Genomic DNA, 19,052 nt, shown 5'->3' with positions numbered 1-19,052 from the left:
GCTGACATCTCAGACAGAGCGAATGTAATGGTGCTGAGTGTGAGTCATAAAAAATGATTAGATTGTACAAGACCCAACATGTTGGGTGTGACTGAATTCTGATTTTCTACAGTTGAAATCCTCTTCACAATTCCATAGGGAATAAAAGATATTAAGCTAGATTGTCTGGCAGTTTTTTTTAAGATCTGACTTATTTGAAAGGTAGCTGTTCTATAAAGTAGCTTCTCACTGCTTACGGTTTGCAAGCTACTCCTTTGCTGGGATGGCCCAGATCATGTTGAACCAGCTTCCCAGAATGCTAATAGATTGATGGGTTTGTAGCAAAAAGCATGCGGTTATCAAACAGGGACGTAGATGCAGATCAATGTCTCCCACCATTTCAACAGGGGGGAAGCTGCCTGGACCAACAGGGTGATGGCCAGTGCTTCGGAGGGGGAGGAGAAGAGAGTATCTTATGCCTAGACATAGATTTTTTTTTAAGGCCTGAAGGGACCAGTTTGGTCATCTAGTCTGACCTCCTTAATGCACAATGCACTTTATGGCACTGGAAAATCTCAGTGAGTTGGGTGTCCATATGTGTATAAAAATGATGACAAGGCCAGCGTGGTTGTTTTGTTTTTTTTGTTTGTTTGTTTTTTGTCTTCCCAAATTCCCAATAAAGAATCTGACAATGGGCAGAGGGTTTCTGATGCTGCTTTATCTAACTCATGGTTAACCTGGTTTTAAATCCTGTTTACACCTGATATTTTTTTTCTCTCCGTAATAACCAAATTACAACCTTGAGTGCATTATTGAAGGCTTAATATTGTTTAGCTTTTGGATTCTCTTTTTGCAGAAGTTCTGCTTTTTCTATGTGATCAAGATCAATCTCTTGCATGCATTGAGGCCTTATTATCGTTAAGATAGGATCTTTTAAACGGTTGATGGAATTTATGTACGGCTCTTGTTCCTGTACTGATGGTTTTTCATGTTTATGAATTTTCTGTCATTCTAAATATTTGAGCGGCTGGAACTCTTGGGCCCCAATCCTTCTGGTTCCTTTGAGCACGGTGAGTAAGCCGATGGACATTACCAGAGTTGCTTATGTGCTTTCAGTCAAGTGCCTGGGTAAGTGGCTGAAGGATAGGAGTTCTGCTTTGCAGGTTGTCTCATCATCAGTTAGGCAAAAATTGCTCAGTCTGAAAGTATTTACAGATGTGTGAACCAAAGGGTGACAAGAAGAACAGGAGTACTTGTGGCACCTTAGAGACTAACAAATTTATTAGAGCATAAGCTTTCGTGGACTACAGCCCACTTCTTCGGATGCATATAGAATGGAACATATATTGAGGAGATATATATACACACATACAGAGAGCATAAACAGGTGGGAGTTGTCTTACCAACTCTGAGAGGCCAATTAATTAAGAGAAAAAAAAAAAACTTTTGAAGTGATAATCAAGCTAGCCCAGTACAGACAGTTTGATAATAAGTGTGAGAGTACTTACAAGGGGAGATAGAGTCAATGTTTGTAATGGCTCAGCCATTCCCAGTCCTTATTCAAACCGGAGTTGATTGTGTCTAGTTTGCATATCAATTCTAGCTCTGCAGTCTCTCTTTGGAGTCTGTTTTTGAAGTTTTTCTGTTGTAATATAGCCACCCGCAGGTCTGTCACTGAATGACCAGACAGGTTAAAGTGTTCTCCCACTGGTTTTTGAGTATTTTGATTCCTGATGTCAGATTTGTGTCCATTAATTCTTTTGCGTAGAGACTGTCCGGTTTGGCCAATGTACATGGCAGAGGGGCATTGCTGGCACATGATGGCATATATCACATTGGTAGATGTGCAGGTGAACGAGCCCCTGATGGTATGGCTGATGTGATTAGGTCCTATGATGATGTCACTTGAATAGATATGTGGACAGAGTTGGCATCGGGGTTTGTTACAAGGATAGGTTCCTGGGTTAGTGGTTTTGTTCAGTGATGTGTGGTTGCTGGTGAGTATTTGCTTTAGGTTGGGAGGTTGTCTGTAAGCGAGGACAGGTCTGTCTCCCAAGATCTGTGAGAGTAAAGGATCATCTTTCAGGATAGGTTGTAGATCTCTGATGATGTGCTGGAGAGGTTTTAGTTGGGGGCTGAAGGTGACAGCTAGTGGTGTTCTGTTATTTTCTTTGTTGGGCCTGTCTTGTAGGAGGTGACTTCTGGGTACTCGTCTGGCTCTGTCAATCTGTTTTTTCACTTCAGCAGGTGGATATTGTAGTTTTAAGAATGCTTGATAGAGATCTTATAGGTGCTTGTCTCTATCCGAGGGATTGGAGCAAATGCGGTTATATCTTAGAGCTTGGCTGTAGACAATGGATCGTGTGGTGTGTCCTGGATGGAAGCTGGAGGCATGTAGGTAAGTGTAGCGGTCAGTAGGTTTCCGGTATAGGGTGGTATTGATGTGACCATCGCTTATTAGCACAGTAGTGTCCAGGAAATGGACCGCTTGTGTGGATTGATCTAGGCTGAGGTTGATGGTGGGATGGAAATTATTGAAATCATGGTGAAAGGGTGACAGTCCCGCAAAGTTCGGAGAGCTGGTGTGCTCTAGTGATTGTGCTACTCGGCTCAAGGCCCGGAGACTCGAGTGCTGGTCCCAGATCTCTCACTGACCTGCTGTGTGGCTTTGGGCAAATCACTTGGCCTCTCAGTGCTTCTGTCTTTTTCCATTGGAGACAGGAGCTGTCTCTTGCTCTGTATACGTACAAGGGGTGCCTGATTTCACGTGGCTGTTATAATAGAAGGAATGGTGCAGAGGATGTTTTGCTGGCCTTGTGAGCTACACAGGGGTTGCGTATGGGGAATGTGTTGAGGAAAAGGTTTCTGCAAATGCCCTGTGTAGGCCAACATGGAAAGCTGTGATGGGTGTGGACCAGGAGGGCTCATGCTTGTATGGCCCCTTTGCTTTACGTGCAGTGCTTTTTGTCCCCTCTCCTCTAGCGCTGATCTGTAGGGGGGCAGTCCACCTCTGCAATCCTTTCAAACTGTGAGCTTGAATACTCTGATTTGACGTGCGAGGCACAGATTTCCCTATGGGTGTCCTTAGTCATGTGGATACAGTTGTGTCTTTTTAACATTTAAATAGCCTGAGACGGGCAAGGCCCTGTTCACTCCAGTCTTTGCACAAGAGATATGTGTGTTTTAAACTGTCGCCCCAAGCTCCCTTGCCTACCTGGGACTCAGAAGGCATCCCCCACAAAGGAGAATGTGAGCCCTGTTGGTGCTCTCCTCGCTATTGTTTTATGCCCTGGTTCTTATTGGCCTCGGTGGGCACTTCAGAGCAATATGAGCTTCAGAGATCCCATCCCTTATTTTTCATCCCAGTCAAGAAGGTGCCAAGTTTGGTCAGCCCAGAGCCCTGCTGAGGGGAAGCCAAGTTGGAGGATTCCAGCAGAGCCTGGTGGTGTAGTCAACCCCACTGTAAGAGAGCCAAGTTCATAGCGCGTAGTCTTCCCCTGAGAGCACGCAGTAATATTTTAAACGTCTGCTAGAGCTGGCTAATGTGTTTTTGCTTGTTTGCTTTTTTGTTTAAAAACAAAAAAGACCAAAAAAAAAAAAACCTTTTCAACCAAAATCAAAATGTTCTCACACACATCTCATTTGGGTTGAAATCTTCTGGTTTTCTGTCAGAAAACGAGAAGCCAGAAGGTGTTTTCTCAATTATTTTTGAACCCCGCTCCTCAGTTTTCAGGTTTGATTTTTTTCATTGAAAAATAGAAAAAATGTTCTCAGCAAACTTAAAAACATAAGCACATTAAAAACTATCCTGCTAAGAATAACTGGCATTTGCCACAAAGCTCTGACATCTGCACAGTCGCCTGAGAGTGATATCAAAAGTGGGTGGAGCTTATTTTGTGGTAAGAGCTTGGAAGGTCACAACTGCCTTTCTCCTGACTTCCCCGCCCACATTTGACTCTTGTTGTCAACTCCTTTTGATCAAGTAGCTCCGTGCAGCCCACCAGCAAGTGCTTCAAGGACTGTCATTTGGAATCTGTTGGCAAAAGCCGTTAGCTGAAATTGCTTGGTGCGAATAGTTCTTCTTCTATTTTGTAGGATTCTGTTTCTCCCCTTTCCACATGCTCCTCTCCTATCTAATGGGGTCATTTCTAACTTGACAATTCAGGTGCCTCATCTCAGCTGAGCATATTTTGTAATGTGTCACTGAATTGGTAATTCATCTCCTCCTTGTCCTTTTCACTGGGTATGGAACATTTAATAATTGACACTTTACACAGCCAGTATTAAATCATTTTGGCAGCCGTCTTTCATTTATTGGTCTCCACACAATCATAGCTCTCTCTCTGTGTTTGGCGGGTGGAGGTGGAGGGAAGCCAAATCTGTGCCATCTGGAGAAATGAGATTTTGTAGCACACTGATGGCCCTTGGGTCTGTTCTTCTCGAGGGAAAGTTTGACATGACTCAAGAATGTCCAGCAGCAGGTTCTAAAATCATGGGCCAGATTCTCCGCTGGTGTAAATCATCTTCGCTTTACTTAGCTACGCTGATTTGCACCAGCCAAGGATCACTCGTTTCAGCAGGAACCCAAGTCTTGTTTTCCCACCACCAGTTGAGAAGCAGTCAAGTCCAAGGGGGGCAACAGAGCATCGGCAAGCCTCAACCAGAGTCCGTTCTGAGAGCAGCAGGGAATCTGAGCCTCACCGAGGGGTTCACATCGTGAACACCTTCACACTCTGTGGGGATAGACATCTTCAGGGATGGTCCAGGTATGCTTAGCCCTGCCTCAGCATGGGGATATGAACTAGATGTCCTCTTGACATCCTTCCAGGTCTCCATTTATATGACTCTATCATCTCAAGTGGTGGAGCTTAGACTAGTACCATTTCCTCCCACCTCCGCAGTTACTATATTTTCTTATTCTGTAAGACAAAAGGTTTACGTTCTGGCATAAGTAGACTGGCTTTGCTGGCTTATGTTGAATTTTCAGACCATAGGGGTAGCGCCTGACCTACATTACATGTTCTCAATAGAGCTGGTTTAAAAAATGTGACAATGGTTCAAAGAAAAATGGAGGTTGAATATTGAATATTCAGTGGCATTTTTTGCTCTGGCAGTGTTTCAGTTTTTGAAAACTAAAAACTTCTTGGGTTGGATTTTGGGGTAGGAGGGCTCCTCCCTCTTTCCACTTTCTTCTCTGTTTTACATTAGGAAAAATGGGCGGGGGGGGGAAGGAGGGAGAATAGAAAGGAAGGAAAAGATGAAGGAAGAACATTTTTTTTCACTTCCGCTACCTTTTTCTACCCTTCCTCCCCCTCCCTTTTCCAGTGGTAAAGAACAGGAACTATTGTGGAGCAGGGGAAGGAATTCCCATAAAAATCTGAAAATCAAAACCCTAAATGTTTTTTTTAAAGTGAATTGAAAATCACAAGGCTAAGCAAATGGGAACGAATATGTCAGCTGTTGAAAACTGAAAATGTTTTTGTTTTAATGAAACTTCCTCCAAGTTTCAATAAATATCAATGGAAATTTTCGTCAGAAAAATTCCACTGAATCAAAAAGCCATGTTTCATTTAAGAAAACGGTGATTTTTTTTATTTTTTTTTTTTGGTGACCAGATGTAGTGGTAAGGCTGATGTGGTAATATGGAATTCCAGAGCCTTTGGCCAGGAGATTCATCTACATTAGGTTAGCGGGTATGTCTCTCTTGTCCTCTGCTGTCACTAGACAGACACCCAGTCACAACAGCACGAGATGTACTGTGTCACTGGTCTCTCCCTTTGCTGGTAGCAATACAGATGGTTCACTCTGAGGCTGTCATTAGTGAGGCTGTAGCTCGGTCTTTTTCTCTCAGCATTTGTTTAATAACAAAAACTCCAACTATTGTAGAACAATATTCTCGGTAGCATCATTGTAATACACAATACAGGGAATATTCTCAGCAATCTGAGAAGGATACAGGTTTCTTGCTAGAGAGTTACATAGTTTGTGTATATGTGTGTCTCTAGACCTACATGTGGCTTCTCTCTCTCACTAGTTTGTACTTTTTGCTCTCACTAAATTGACAAGAAAATGTCTCCCCCCCCCCCCTTGTCATTAGAAAGTCACAAAAATTCACCCACTGCTAAACAGGCGAACAGCCCTGGACATATCTCCTCTCCCACACATACAAAATGTTAATTCAGTTCAATACAACGAGACTTTATTGACATAAGAAGCTCTGCAAGTGTTACCAAAGAGTTAAAAAAACAAACAGATCCCTGAGGTATTTGTCAGGAGTGGGGCTAAAGACAACTCACACAGCATAGGGTCACACGCTGTATTTGGCATCTGATTGCACAAGTCCATTTCATTACTGTCTGTTCCCGATCTGATGGCAGGTTGTCAAGGAAGGCAGTACTTCCTAGTGGACAGAGTACTGGACTATTAAATAGGAGATCTTGGTTTTATGCCCAGTTCTGCCCCAACTTGCTGGATGACCTTTGCCAAGTTACTTCATCTCTCTGTGTGTCAGTTTCCCCATCTGTAAAATGGGCATAATGATATTGACCTCCTTTGTAAAATGGTTTGAGATCTACTGATAAACTAGATGAGAGCGAGTACAATGCCATCTCTCTCTCTCTCTCTCTCACACACACTCACACACATACTATATTTTAGGTATAAGGAACATCGCTGGAACTGGCAATACCTCTGAAACTAAAACTATTTATCTATATGACAAACTCATGAGCCCGAACTCATGATCCGATTCTAGATTCACTTGCAACCCTGAATATGCTAGAGCTGATTGTTCCTCAAATATCTTTGGCTTGCCGAATTGCATTCATGTTATGACTGGGAAAGTTACCATTTGAATCTTCCATCTCTAGTAAAAAACATAGATTGACTTTATAGTCTTGCAAAGATGAAGATTTATTTTCTCTCAGGATACATATTGACAGAAGGGGGTTTGGTCAATATTTACTGTTTGGTTTAAAAACCAAAAAGTCTTGATTTTCATTGCAGTAGATTCAGACAGCTGCTTGTACTCATTGTACTGTAGAAGCACAAGAATAGCATAATGCTGCCTCGGCAGAGGAAGAAGAATTATTGTTTGTATTACTGTAGAGTCTCAGGGCCCCATTGTGCTAGAAAGATAGCTCCTGAGCAAGGCCGGCTCCAGGCACCAGCCCTCCAAGCATGTGCTTGGGGTGGCACCTGGAGGGGGGCGGCGCTCACCGGGGGAGAGCGGGGCTGCGGCCGGGCTCGCTGCCCTCCCCCGGCGCTCCGGCCGCCAGGGAGAGCGGGGCCGCAGCCGGGTTCGCTGCCCTCCCCCGGCGCTCTGGCCGGTCAGGGAGAGCGGGGCCCCGGCCGGGCTCACCGCCCTCCCCTGCCGCGCTCCCCGCCGGGGGGCGGCGGGAGGCTTTTTTGCCTTGGGCAGCAAAAAAGCCAGCCCTGCTCCTGAGCTAAAGAGCTTCTGGTATAAATAGGCAAGAGTCAGGGCCGGCTATAGCTTTTTTGCCGCCTGAGGCAAAAAAGCCTCCCGCCGCCCCCCAGCGGGGAGCGTGGCAGGGTAGGGCGGTGAGCCCGGCCGGGGCCCCACTCTCCCCGACCGGCCGGAGCGCCAGGAGGAGGGCGGAGAGCCCGGCCATGACCCCCCTCTCCCCGACCGGCCGGAGTGCTGCGGGAGGGCGGCCCCGCTCTTCCCGGCCAGCCGGAGCACTGGGGGAGGGCGGCGAGCCCGGCCGTGGCCCCACTCTCCACGGGTGAGCGCCGCCCCCCTTCAGGTGCCGCCCCAAGCACATGCTTGGAGGGCTGATGCCTGGAGCCGGCCCTGGCAAGAGTGAGACCAGGTATGAGGGGAAGGAGAGGTGAAAAGACTTGCCCAGCATCACAAAGCAGAAACAGGAGTAGAATCCAGACCCCCCCACCCCTCCGTTTCTTATTTCTCAGCCCTATTGGACCATGCAGCCAGGGAACTCCCGTGTCTGAACAGGAAGTGAAGTCATATCCCCATTCACCTTGGTGTACTATGGGAGGGGAATACTGTTCTTCTGCTCTCATCTTTTTATAGCAGAAATAGATGCACTGCAAACAGCCATTCATTCCATTAGGAGTCCTTTCCTGTGCTGTGGGAAAACGAACATTCATTTGGCCTGGCATAAATTTGTATTTCTCAACATGCAGAAAACAAACAAACATGCTACCTTATTAATTGGTGCTGACTCACAAATGTGCAGGACAGATATTCTCCCCGGCCACGTCCCCCCCACACCCCATTATCAAGCTCTACCGAGGATTTTCTGAAGGAAAATTTAAAGTAATTACCATCCGTTTTTAAAATGATTAGCTATCTTTGGGTACAGAGCAAACCACAATGAGTTTGTGGTTACATTGCTTTAGAAGAAAAAATCACCACGTTCTTTTGTATCTACCCGGCTGAACAAGACAGCTGCTCAAGACAGCTATATGAGTGGTCCCTCTTCGGACTCTTCCCTTTGGGCTCAGTCATGAGAAGGCTTACACACCCCTGCAGGAGGGTAAAGGGAAATAAGTAGAGCAGTCTGGGAAATGTTGTTTTCCCATGCAAAATTTTGAGTTTTGGGCAAAAAATCAAAAGCGGAAATATTTTGGCCCCAAACCTGCAATACCTGTATTCTGAAATGGCACCACATTTGTAGTTCAGCTCTGTCATGTTCCCATTCTCCTCTGTTAGTGGGGTCCCCTGGTTGGACTACAACTCCCAGGATGAACCACCCCTCTTGGTGAAAGAAGGCCAGGCATGATGGCACTCACACAACCACAGTGCAAAAAGGAAGATGCAGTCTGACCAGGGAGTCCAACCAGGCCTGGCCTTACCATGCGGCAAACTGAGGCGGCCACCTCAGGTGCCAGATGGGAGGGGGAGGGGGGCGCCACTAGGACCCAGAGTGTAGAAAATTGTGTCTGCTGCGGGTGCCTATGTATTCTCTCTGCTCGAGATGCACAGAGATGGTGGAATGCTGTGCTGGAGGAAGGAGGGCACAAGAGACATAACAGGGAGGCAAGCGAAAAGGTGAGAGGGAATAACAGAAAGCAGCAGGAGCTGCGGGGAGAGAGAGGAGGAGGAGCTTCTTGTGTACCTCTCCAGCACCCGCAGGAGCCTGGACTGATTAACACCAGCTTCTCAGGGAGCTTCCTGTTTCCTGCTGCTTCCTTGAACCCACTTGAGGAGAACAGGCAGTCAACTGAAGTAATAGGAGCCAGTTAGGCCCTTAAGACGCTGATATCTTCCCTCACTCAGGCCCTGCTACCAGCCTGCTTATTTGTCCCTGCAATGGTGACTTGTCAGAGAACATGTTCTAGAATTTATTGACATTGATGATACTACAGGAGCTGGTATGACAAATGTGCTTCTTAAAAAGCTGGAAGATGCAAGAATTGCGATAGCTGACATGAGAGGTCAGGGCTACGATAATGGTGCCAACATGAGAGGAAAGAACAGAGGAGTGCAGACACGGATCCGAGAGTTAAACCCTCGAGCTTTTTTCGTCCCATGCAGTTCTCATTCATTGAACTTGGTGGTCAGTGATGCAGCATCAGCTTCTAGGGAGTCTGCTGAATTTTGAAATGTAATTCAAAGCATCTAAGTATTTTTCTCTGCATCAACTCATTGATGGCAAATTTTGAAGCAACATCTGGGAACATCCTCTCTGACACTGAAACCACTGAGTGCCACATGATAGGAAAGTCAAGTGGGGGCGAGAAAGCCTATCAAACATGAAATTGAGAAGATAGATGATGCCATAGTTGCCATTATGGAGGATAATGCTATGACAGGAACTGTTCATGGGAGAACAGTGGCAGAGGGAAATGGAATCACCAGAAGCATACATAACTTCAAATTTCTGTGTGGCTTAGTGTTGTGGCATGACATACTGTTTGAAATAAATGTTGTAAGCAAGAGATTCCAAGGTGTTGACCTTGATATATCTGGAACAATAGAACAACTGGACAAAGCAAAGTCACGCCTACAGTCTTACCGGTCAGATAAGGGATTTCAAATCGTTCTGAAGAGTGCACAGAAGTTGGCAGAAGAGCTTCGCACTGAAGCTATTTTCCCACCCATTCAAGAATACAAAAGTCATCGAAGAAGAAGACGACATTTTGATTACGAGGCACGGGATAATCCCATAAGAGATCCCAAACAACAATTCAAAGTGGAATTCTTTAACCAGGTACTAGATTGTGAAATACAGTCAGTTGAACGTTTCATGCAGCTCAAGGAACACAGCAGTATATTTGGGATGTTGTATGATATTCCAAAACTCCTCACTCTACCTGAAGAAGACCTACACCAACAATGCAGGGCACTAGAGGCAGTGTTGACACATGATGACATGCGCAATATTGATGCAAGTGATTTAGGTGATGAACTGAAAGTCCTTTCAAGATACATTTCAGCATGATCAACTCCAAAGGCTGTTCTGGAATATATGTGCACAAATAAGATGACCATCCTCTTTCCAAATGCTTTTGTTGCTCTGTGCATACTTCTAACACTTCCTGTAACAGTTGCCAGTGGAGAACGCAGCTTCTCCAAGCTGAAGTGAATAAAAACACATCTACGCCCACAATGACACAGGAGAGGCTGGTCGGCCTTGCAACCATCTCAATAGAGCATGAGCTGGCCCAGACTGTGGACCTTCAGGAAGCAGTTCAAATCTTTGCAACCAAGAAGGCACAGAAAGCACCACTTTGATTATTCAAACAGATAAAAATGCCAGTGTTTAATATGCAGACAAGAAAAGTTACATTTGCTGTTCGGGCATTTGAAAGTTAAGTGTTACTTAAAATTTTTGAACAAGGCATTTTAAGTTGTTAGTTCTCCTTTACTGGGGTATCTAGCAGAGCACTATCATGAAAGAAGTAGAACAGGAAGAAGGCAGAATTGAGACCTTTCAGTTTTGGCCCAAGCGAGGGGGCACGGGGGGCCTCATTTGAGCTCCCCCCCTTCAGGTGCCAAAATGTTGTGGGCCGGCCCTGAGTCCAGCCCAGAGATGAGAATGGATGTAGGAGGCAACCAAATGACAACTCCCAAAAGGAATCGTGGCAGCATTTCAGAATCAAAACATTTTTGGTTTTGCCTGAAAACTGAAAATTTTTCCATTTTCAGACATTCAGATTTTTTTATGAAAATTTAAAAAGCTCTGTGGAAAGTATAAATGTGTTGCAACAAAAACAAAGTTGAAAACCAAGTTTTCCACTGAAAAAAGTTTGGACAGAATTTTTTTCATCAATCCTAGATATCATGCACCCTCTAATACACGCCAGCTGAGGGTCTGGCTCATATTTATTTTTTTCAACCCAGCTGAGGATCCTGGGGATTTTGGAAAATTGCAAACTGGCTGCGTTAGAGATAGACTGTAACCACGTGAAGTTAGTTCTGGTCATTTGATGTAGTTCGACATGTGATACCAGAGCCCTTCAGAAAAACACAGTCTACACTCAGAACTGGCGTGTGCTTAAATTGCATTGGAAGAAAGTCTTTTGAATCTTTGCAGTGCAGGCCGTCTAGGGAGAGGGCTCTTTTTTGGTCAGGTTATTAACACCGATGGGGAGTGGGTGCCTCATTCTTTTCCTATTCTGCACTGTAAAGCAAGGACTTGATTTGCCCTGTCCCCGTGTATTTTAACAACCCCTTGTGTCAAAAGCATGATCAAAGTCTTGATGAATATCCATTGTGTGAGCGAGCACGCCTTACCTGTTAGAGCAAATCACTGGCGTTGGCGTTAGCATGCAAATCTTGATTTATGACCACTGTCACCACCTCGTTAAGCTGAGACGCTGATAGAGGGGCCCAGGACAACCTTTGTTTGCTGTGCTGGTTTGGATTATCTTCCTTCCTTTCGTGTGCACATGTGCACTGAGATTCTTGTCCCAGGCATTTATTTGGTCTTCGTCACACAATGACTATTGCTGGACCAAAATACTTACATCTCTTTTAGGATGCTCAGCTGCCACCTGCGTGGCGCTTAGATGACCTTAGCTTCATTGGTATTCCGTTAGTGTCAGAGACATGCTTGCCTCAGCTGTCTGGGCCTTGGTGAGCAGGTGGAAAAATGACCAGTTGAAAATGAGTTGTTAAGACCATTACAGCGAAAAGATTGATGCAATTAATTTTTCATTATGTACAGTGTCTGCGGATTGTAATCAGTTTGGATTGTTCCTCCTCTGAGGCACAAATAAAATGCAAATGGCTTTAGAATGAAAGGAAATGTTCTTTATGATGTACAGTGCTATTCAGAGCTGCAAATGGCTTGGAATAAATAGGAATTGTGAGGATTATGCGATGAATCTGCCTAGGAGAATCTAATATAAGTTTTGGTGTGGAAAAACCTCAGCTGCATTTGCCTATCAAGGGAACATTCTACCCATCAAGCAATAGAGCAAGGCTATTTAATAGTATTAATACCAAGCTCTTATCAGTAGATCTCAAAGCATGTTACAGAGGTGTTCTGTAGCATTATCCCCATTTTACAGGTGGGAGACAGAGGTATTGAGAGGGGAAGTGACTTGCCCAAAGGCAACCAGCCAGTGGGCTAAGCTGCAACAAGAACCCAGGTGTCCTAGCCCAGCCAGGGCCAGCTCCAGGCACCAGCACAGCAAGCAGGTGCTTGGGGCGGCCAACGGAAAGGGGCGGCACGTCCGGCTCTTCGGCGGCAATTCGGCGGCGGGTCCCTCAGTCCCTCTTGGAGGGAAGGACCCGCCGCCAAATTGCTGTTGAAGAATGAAGCGGCGCGGTGGCGCTGCCACCGAAGTACCGCCGATCGCGATTGTGGCTTTTTCCCCCCCCCCCCCCCCCCCTTGGGGGGGAGAAAACCCGGGGCCGGGCCAGAAGGCGCCGCACTGGCGGTTCTAGCGTAAACTTTTAATAAGGAAAGCATGAGTGTTTGGTTTAGAAAAAAACACTTTGCAAATTGTTATGGTGGATGGAATAACCATTTTACACTAGAACCTCACCAGCAACAACCTCTCGCCCAGCTAGACATGAGCAAGCCCTAGTTTATAAGATACATGGCCTATGAGACTGTCTTTCCTTTGAGCTTGTCCCCAGTGCCGCTGCCGCACGGAGGCTAGTCATATTGGAAACACCGCGCCTGGGGAGGGCCTTTTGATGTATCACACCTGTCCCTTTGGAAGGGCTGTGTGTTGTCTATCCAGTGGCTAGGGCGCTGGACAGCTCCTCGGGAGACCCATGCTCTGTTCCTGGCAGTGCCACTGACCGGCTGTGTGTCTGCGGGCGAGGTGAACAGCTCTCTGCTGGCTCGGAGAACCCAGTGCTGAACACTGCAACAGCTTTCCTAGCCGCTTGTGTGGGGAGAACGAAGCAGGCCCCTGGTTTTGCCACAGCTCTGAGTGGCTGCCCTTCCCCAGGAGGTGGCATAAAGCAGTCAGATGCGGATTTAGGCAATGGGGTTTTCCCCACAGCTCAATAGGTGGGAAGGGCTCGAGACCAAAAGTAGGATGGGAATCCTGTGTCTCCCAACAAACAGAGGGCAAGGGTGAGGCTGCAGGCAGCAGACATTCGCCTGGGTATTAGGAATGCATGTAGCTCGGCTGATAGATACTGCAGATATTGTATGGTGCAAGCAAACAAGAATACATGGTAATTAGATGCAGTGGGTAAATCAAATGACCCGTGAGGCTGGGTGGGTGGGAATAAGGCAATATCCCCCTGGTAAAATAGCACAGCAAAGCCATAAAGGATAATAAACCCCAGTTAGCTCCTGTCAGCCCTGGGGTGCAGGGAATATTCAAAGTGGAGCTCCTAGAGGCAGCCACAGGTTCAGGTAGTTTTGTAGGGGGGGAGCTGGTTAGAGTCCCTGGCAGCTTCTTTCAAATCCTAATTCTGCTGCCCTGGTCGCTGTAACAGGGAGGGGGGAAGAACCAGTACATTAGTATCCCAGCAATGGGAAAGAGAAAGAGAAGACAATAGGCAGCATTCTCTCTGCTTTGGGTGAAAGCTAAAGTGACCACAGTATATGCAAGTTTTACTCACAGTCCCAGGTTCATATGATGTACGAGCATCCCAGGAATTTATTGCAGGCTGCCTAACACGTCCTGCTTTTTCATTTCACTGGTGAAAACGTTTGGGGTTTTCTTGTTTTGTTCAAGACCTAGTGCTATCCTGGGTAAAAATTGCTGCGTGCCTACCAGGAACAGCCAATCCAATGGCATGAGTTCTTCACGGTGCGGAATGGAGAGAGAAGTCAGTCCAATGAACATAGACACTATCAGAGCTGTTGTTTTGCTCAAACTGAATGTTAATGACACCTGTTTGATGTTGTGCCAGAAACTCATTCACCTCCGCGCCTTCTCTCGTGCTGTCCCTCATATGTAACCAGGGCACCTGTAAATATCCACAAAGTCGTCTTCAAATCCCTCCTTAAAATCTCCTCTGGGGTGATGCCTTCAAGAAACTTGTCAGTGCTTAGGCAGCTGGGGTGCTGAGACCAACAGTTTCCATGCTGACCAGTAACATCTCATTAGTTCCTTTCGCTCCCCCATTTGCTTGTTGCATTCACCCATTGTCTTACACTTTGTAAGCTCTTTGGGGCAGAGACAGATTTTTTTTTTGTTTGTACAGGGCCTAACACAAAGAGGCCCTGGTCTCTAGGCACTACTGGAATACAATTTCATTACTATTAGGATTATAACATTGAATGAATAGGAAAAAAAAATCCTCCACTCTGAGAATATGCCTGTATCAGCTCACAGGGTGGCACTAGTGACCTTTTCGATAGGTATTTTATGAATAAATGCAGTCACAAAAGTGTCCTTTTTTATTTGGAAATTATGGTTTCTAACCATAGGTCCCGATCCAGCAAACTTCATGTGCTTAACTTTATTCATAATCCTGTTTACGTCAGCGGGAGCACTCACGTGAACAAGGTCACATGCCGGATTGCAGGATTTGGGGCCATTGTTTGTTCTTTTTTTAATGAGGAATTAGCCTAGTGTTTTGGCCTAAGAGCTGACAGCTACAACTCTGTTTTGGGAAATAATGATGGGTGAGGTCAAGTGACCCGTTACATTGCCAGTTCGGTGTGATCTAAGCAGTGTTTGATCATGCATGTGGTACACACAGGGTGGGATGTCCAGAAGAGCTCCGCATTGACCTAACATGGCTCCCATTGAAGTCAAAGGTAATGGCATTGGTGTCTGTGGGGGAAGAGTTAGGCCAATGTGCTTTAGAAAAATCACACCCACAATGCACCCAGCTTTTCCCCTTGTCCCCATTTGAAGGCACTTTGGGTTTTTAGCAGTGTGGGGCTTTGGCCTTGTCTATGCAGGCGGCAGCATGTAGGGTATGTATAGCTACACCCCACAGCAAAAAGCAGGCTGTGTCCACACTGCGATGTGTAGCTACATGTGGTAGCGAAAGGCTTTGGGAGCGGGGAGTCCCACGGGGCGCATAGACCCTATGAGGGCCCAGCAACCAAGGAGTTAATGCAGGTACTGCCGGCCCATGCTTTTTGGCAGCCTCGCAGCAGCTGGAGAATAAAGGAATTGAGAAGCCGAGGGGCCAGGGCAGCTGCCCGCGGAGAAGCAGGCCAGAGAAAGACGGTCCTGCCAGCAGACTGGTGCGAAGCTGCCCTACGGTGACGACCACACGAAGAAGGGACGATCTGGCTGCAGAAGTCTACAGCACCAAGGGAGGAGCGGAGGGTACAAATTCTGCCTGCCTGGGCTGTGGGCCATGAGCTGCAACTCAGTGGAGTGGGGGGAGGGCTGGATTTCCCCACCGCTCCCTTAACAGAGATTTTTAGAGTCAAAGGAGGGGCCAGGCCCCTTAAGAACAAGGACCAGTGAACCCCCTCCCCAAACATCCGGGGAAGTCCGTACACCACAGTGAGATTAACCTCCTGGCCTCCAGAATAGGACTTTAGAGACTCCGCTGAGAAGAGCAGACTGACTACCCCACCAATCTGAGTAGATTCTGCCTGACGCCCTGTCTGACCAAAGGGGGGCACAGATGCCCTGGGTCACCAGCCCACTTGGAGGCAGTGAGGACAAGCTCTGGCAGCAGGGAGCTGCTAGATCCTTTCACTACTCTCTCTGCCTTTCCAGAGCCCTTTCCTGCAGCAGTAGGGAGCCCGCAGTGTTGATGCAGGAGGCACTGTTTGGGTGTGCAGAGAGCCGGATAGGGGACATACCCTATGCATGTTTCTACTCTGCTCATCGAAGCAGTTCCTCATCACCTACACTGCTATTTATACCCATGCTGGGGGATGAGCAGTGTATGTACTCCCCACAGCGCCAAAAGTGTCGGCATAACCTTTGTAAAAAAAAATCCAACAGCCTCCCCCATCCCCCGCCACAGAACCCAACAACCCAGCATTTCACTGCAGAATGTGAAGCCAAAGGGGAACTTCTTATTAGAAATTTGAATCTTCCTATACTTTCTATTTCTATTTAATATTTTATTAAATGACTGTATTTTGACTTCTTTGATTGCATGCTCTGGGCCTGATCCAACAGCCCACGCCTGTCAATGGGAGTCTTTCAATTGACTTCAAGAGGTTTTGGATCAGAACTGGCCTTCTGAAATGTCTGCAAGCTGCATGGCAACTTTGAAAAAAAACACCATTATAGAGGTTCAAATGACATAAGTACCCCAAATGAAAACAAACAAACACAAAAGTGAGACCACCCTGGCTAAACAGAGTAAAAGAGGCTATGAGAGACAGACATCTTTTAAAAATTGGAAGTCGACTGCTACTGAGAAAAATAGAAAGACGCATGAACTCTGGTGCATGAACTCAAGTGTAAATGTCTAATTTTAAACAGAACAAAAAAGAGTTTGAAGAGCAACCAGCAAAAGACACAAACTAATAGAGATTTTTTAAAGCACATCAGATGCAGGAAGCCGGGACACTGGACTATCAAGTTGCTAAAGGAGCACCAAGGGAAAACAAGGCCATTGCCAAGAAGCTAAATGAAGTCTTTGTATTCGTCTTTATTGCAGAGGATGTGAAGGAGATTCCCGCATCTCAGCTATTCTTTTGAGGTGACAGTTCTGAGGAACTGTCCAAGACTGACATGTCTATAGAGGTGGTTTCAGAATAAATTGATAAATTAAACAGTGATAAGTATCAGAGGGGTAGCCGTGTTAGTCTGGATCTGTAAAAAGCAACAGAGAGTCCTGTGGCAACCTTAAGGCTAACAGAAGTATTGGAGCATAAGCTTTCGTGGGTGATAAGTGATAAGTCACCCAGGACCAGATGGTATCACCCAAGAGTTCTGAAGGGACTCAAATATGAAATTGCAGCACTGCTAACTGTGGTATATAACCTATCACTTAAATCAGCCTCTGTACCAGAGATTGGAGGATAGCTAATATAAACAGTGATTTTTTTTTTTTTAAAGCTCCAGCGGCGATCCTGGCAATTACAGGCCTGTAAGTCTATCCTCAGTACCAGGCAAAATTGGTTGAAACTATAGTGAAGAACAGAATTATCAGACACATAGATGAAAATGATATGTTGGGAGAACAGTCAATGTGACTTTTTAAAGGGAAACCTTGACTCACCAATCTATTAGACATCTTTGAGGGGGTCAACAAATATGTGGCACAGTGGATATAGTGTACGTGGACTTTCAGAAAGCCTTTTACAAGGTTCCTCACCGAAGGCCCTTAAGCAAAGTAAGCAGTCATGCGATAAGAGGGATGAGCCGCTCATGTTTAAAAGACAGGAAACAAAGGGTAGGAATAAATGGTCTGTATATACAGGGCCCCTCAAGGATCTATACTGGGACCAGTGCTGTTCAACACACATTCGTAAATGATCTGGAAAAAGTAACCAGTGTTTGTGTTGTTTGCAGATGATACAAAACTACTCAAGATAGTTAAGTCCAAAGCAGACTGTGAAGAGTTACAAAGGGATCTCACAAAACTGGGTAACTGAGCAACACAATGGCAGATTAAATTCAGTGTTGATAACTGCAAAGTAATGTACATTGGAAAACATAATCCCAACTATACATGCAAAATGATGGGGTCTAAATTAGCTGTTACCACTCAAGAAAGATCTTGCAATCATCATGGATAGTTCTCTGAAAACAGCTGCTCAATGTGCAGTGGCAGTCAAAAAAGCTAACAGAATGTTAGGAACCATTAGGAAAGGTATAGATAATCAGATAGAAAATATCATAATGCCACCATATAAATCCCACACCTTGAATACTATGTGCAGTCTTGTCACCCAATGTCAAAAGAGATATTTAGAATTGGAAAAAGTACAGAGAAGGGCAACAAAATTGATTTGGGGCTCCCTAGAAATTAAAAAAAACCTGGGATTGTTCAGCTTGGAAAGAGCTGACTAAGGAGGAATGTGATAGAGATCTATAAAATCATGAATACTGTGGAGAAAGTGAGTTAGGAAATGTTCTTTACCCTTTCACATAACACAAGAACCAGGTGTCACCCAACTAAATTAATAGGCAATAGGTTTAAAACAACATAAGGAACTACTCTTTCACACAACACACAGCCAACCAGTGGAACTCATTGCCAGGTGATGTTTTGAAGGCCAAAAGTATAACTGGGTTAAAAAAAAATAGAGATATTCATGGAGGATAAGGTCCATCGATGGCTATTAGCCAAGGTGATCAGGGATGCAACCCAACCATCTGACTGCTAGGAGCTAGGACAGGATGACCAGGGATTGATCACTTGATAATTGCTCTGTTCTGTTTATTCCCTCCGAAGTATCTGACACCGGCTGCTGTTGGAAGGAAGGATACTGGGCTAGATGGACCACTGTCCTGACCTATTGTGGCTGTTACGTTAACTTAAGGGCCAGATTTCCCAAAGAGCCAGCATCAGCATCCACTGTAGTGAGTTCTGAGGATTGGTTTTTTTTCCCCCAAAAAGCACTCAGTGTTGGCCTACCATGGCTGTCACTGCAGTCAATGGCTGTTTTCACATTGACTTCAATGGGAGCAGAGTTACGTCAGTGCTGAATGGTTTTATAAATCACATGGTAGGGGTGAAATCCTGGTCCCATTGAAGTCAGTGGGAGCTTTGTCATTAACTTCAGAGGAGGCAG

General features: G+C 45.7%; 1 long non-coding RNA gene across 1 annotated transcript; it reads right to left on the bottom strand.

Moving 5' to 3' along the window:
• Nucleotides 1-5,852: 5,852 nt before the first annotated feature.
• Nucleotides 5,853-14,103, bottom strand: LOC117877844. The gene is made up of 3 exons (XR_004645832.1): nt 14,089-14,103; nt 13,427-13,428; nt 5,853-5,941 (listed from the first exon to the last, which is right to left on the bottom strand). It is a non-coding gene; the product is annotated as an uncharacterized LOC117877844 (long non-coding RNA).
• Nucleotides 14,104-19,052: the final 4,949 nt, after the last annotated feature.

The sequence above is a fragment of the Trachemys scripta genome, chromosome 5 (genome assembly GCF_013100865.1).
Source record: "Trachemys scripta elegans isolate TJP31775 chromosome 5, CAS_Tse_1.0, whole genome shotgun sequence".
Lineage (NCBI taxonomy): Eukaryota > Metazoa > Chordata > Testudines > Emydidae > Trachemys > Trachemys scripta.
The sequence above is the reverse complement of the archived record's forward strand: the minus strand, read 5'-3'. Positions and strand labels throughout refer to the sequence as shown.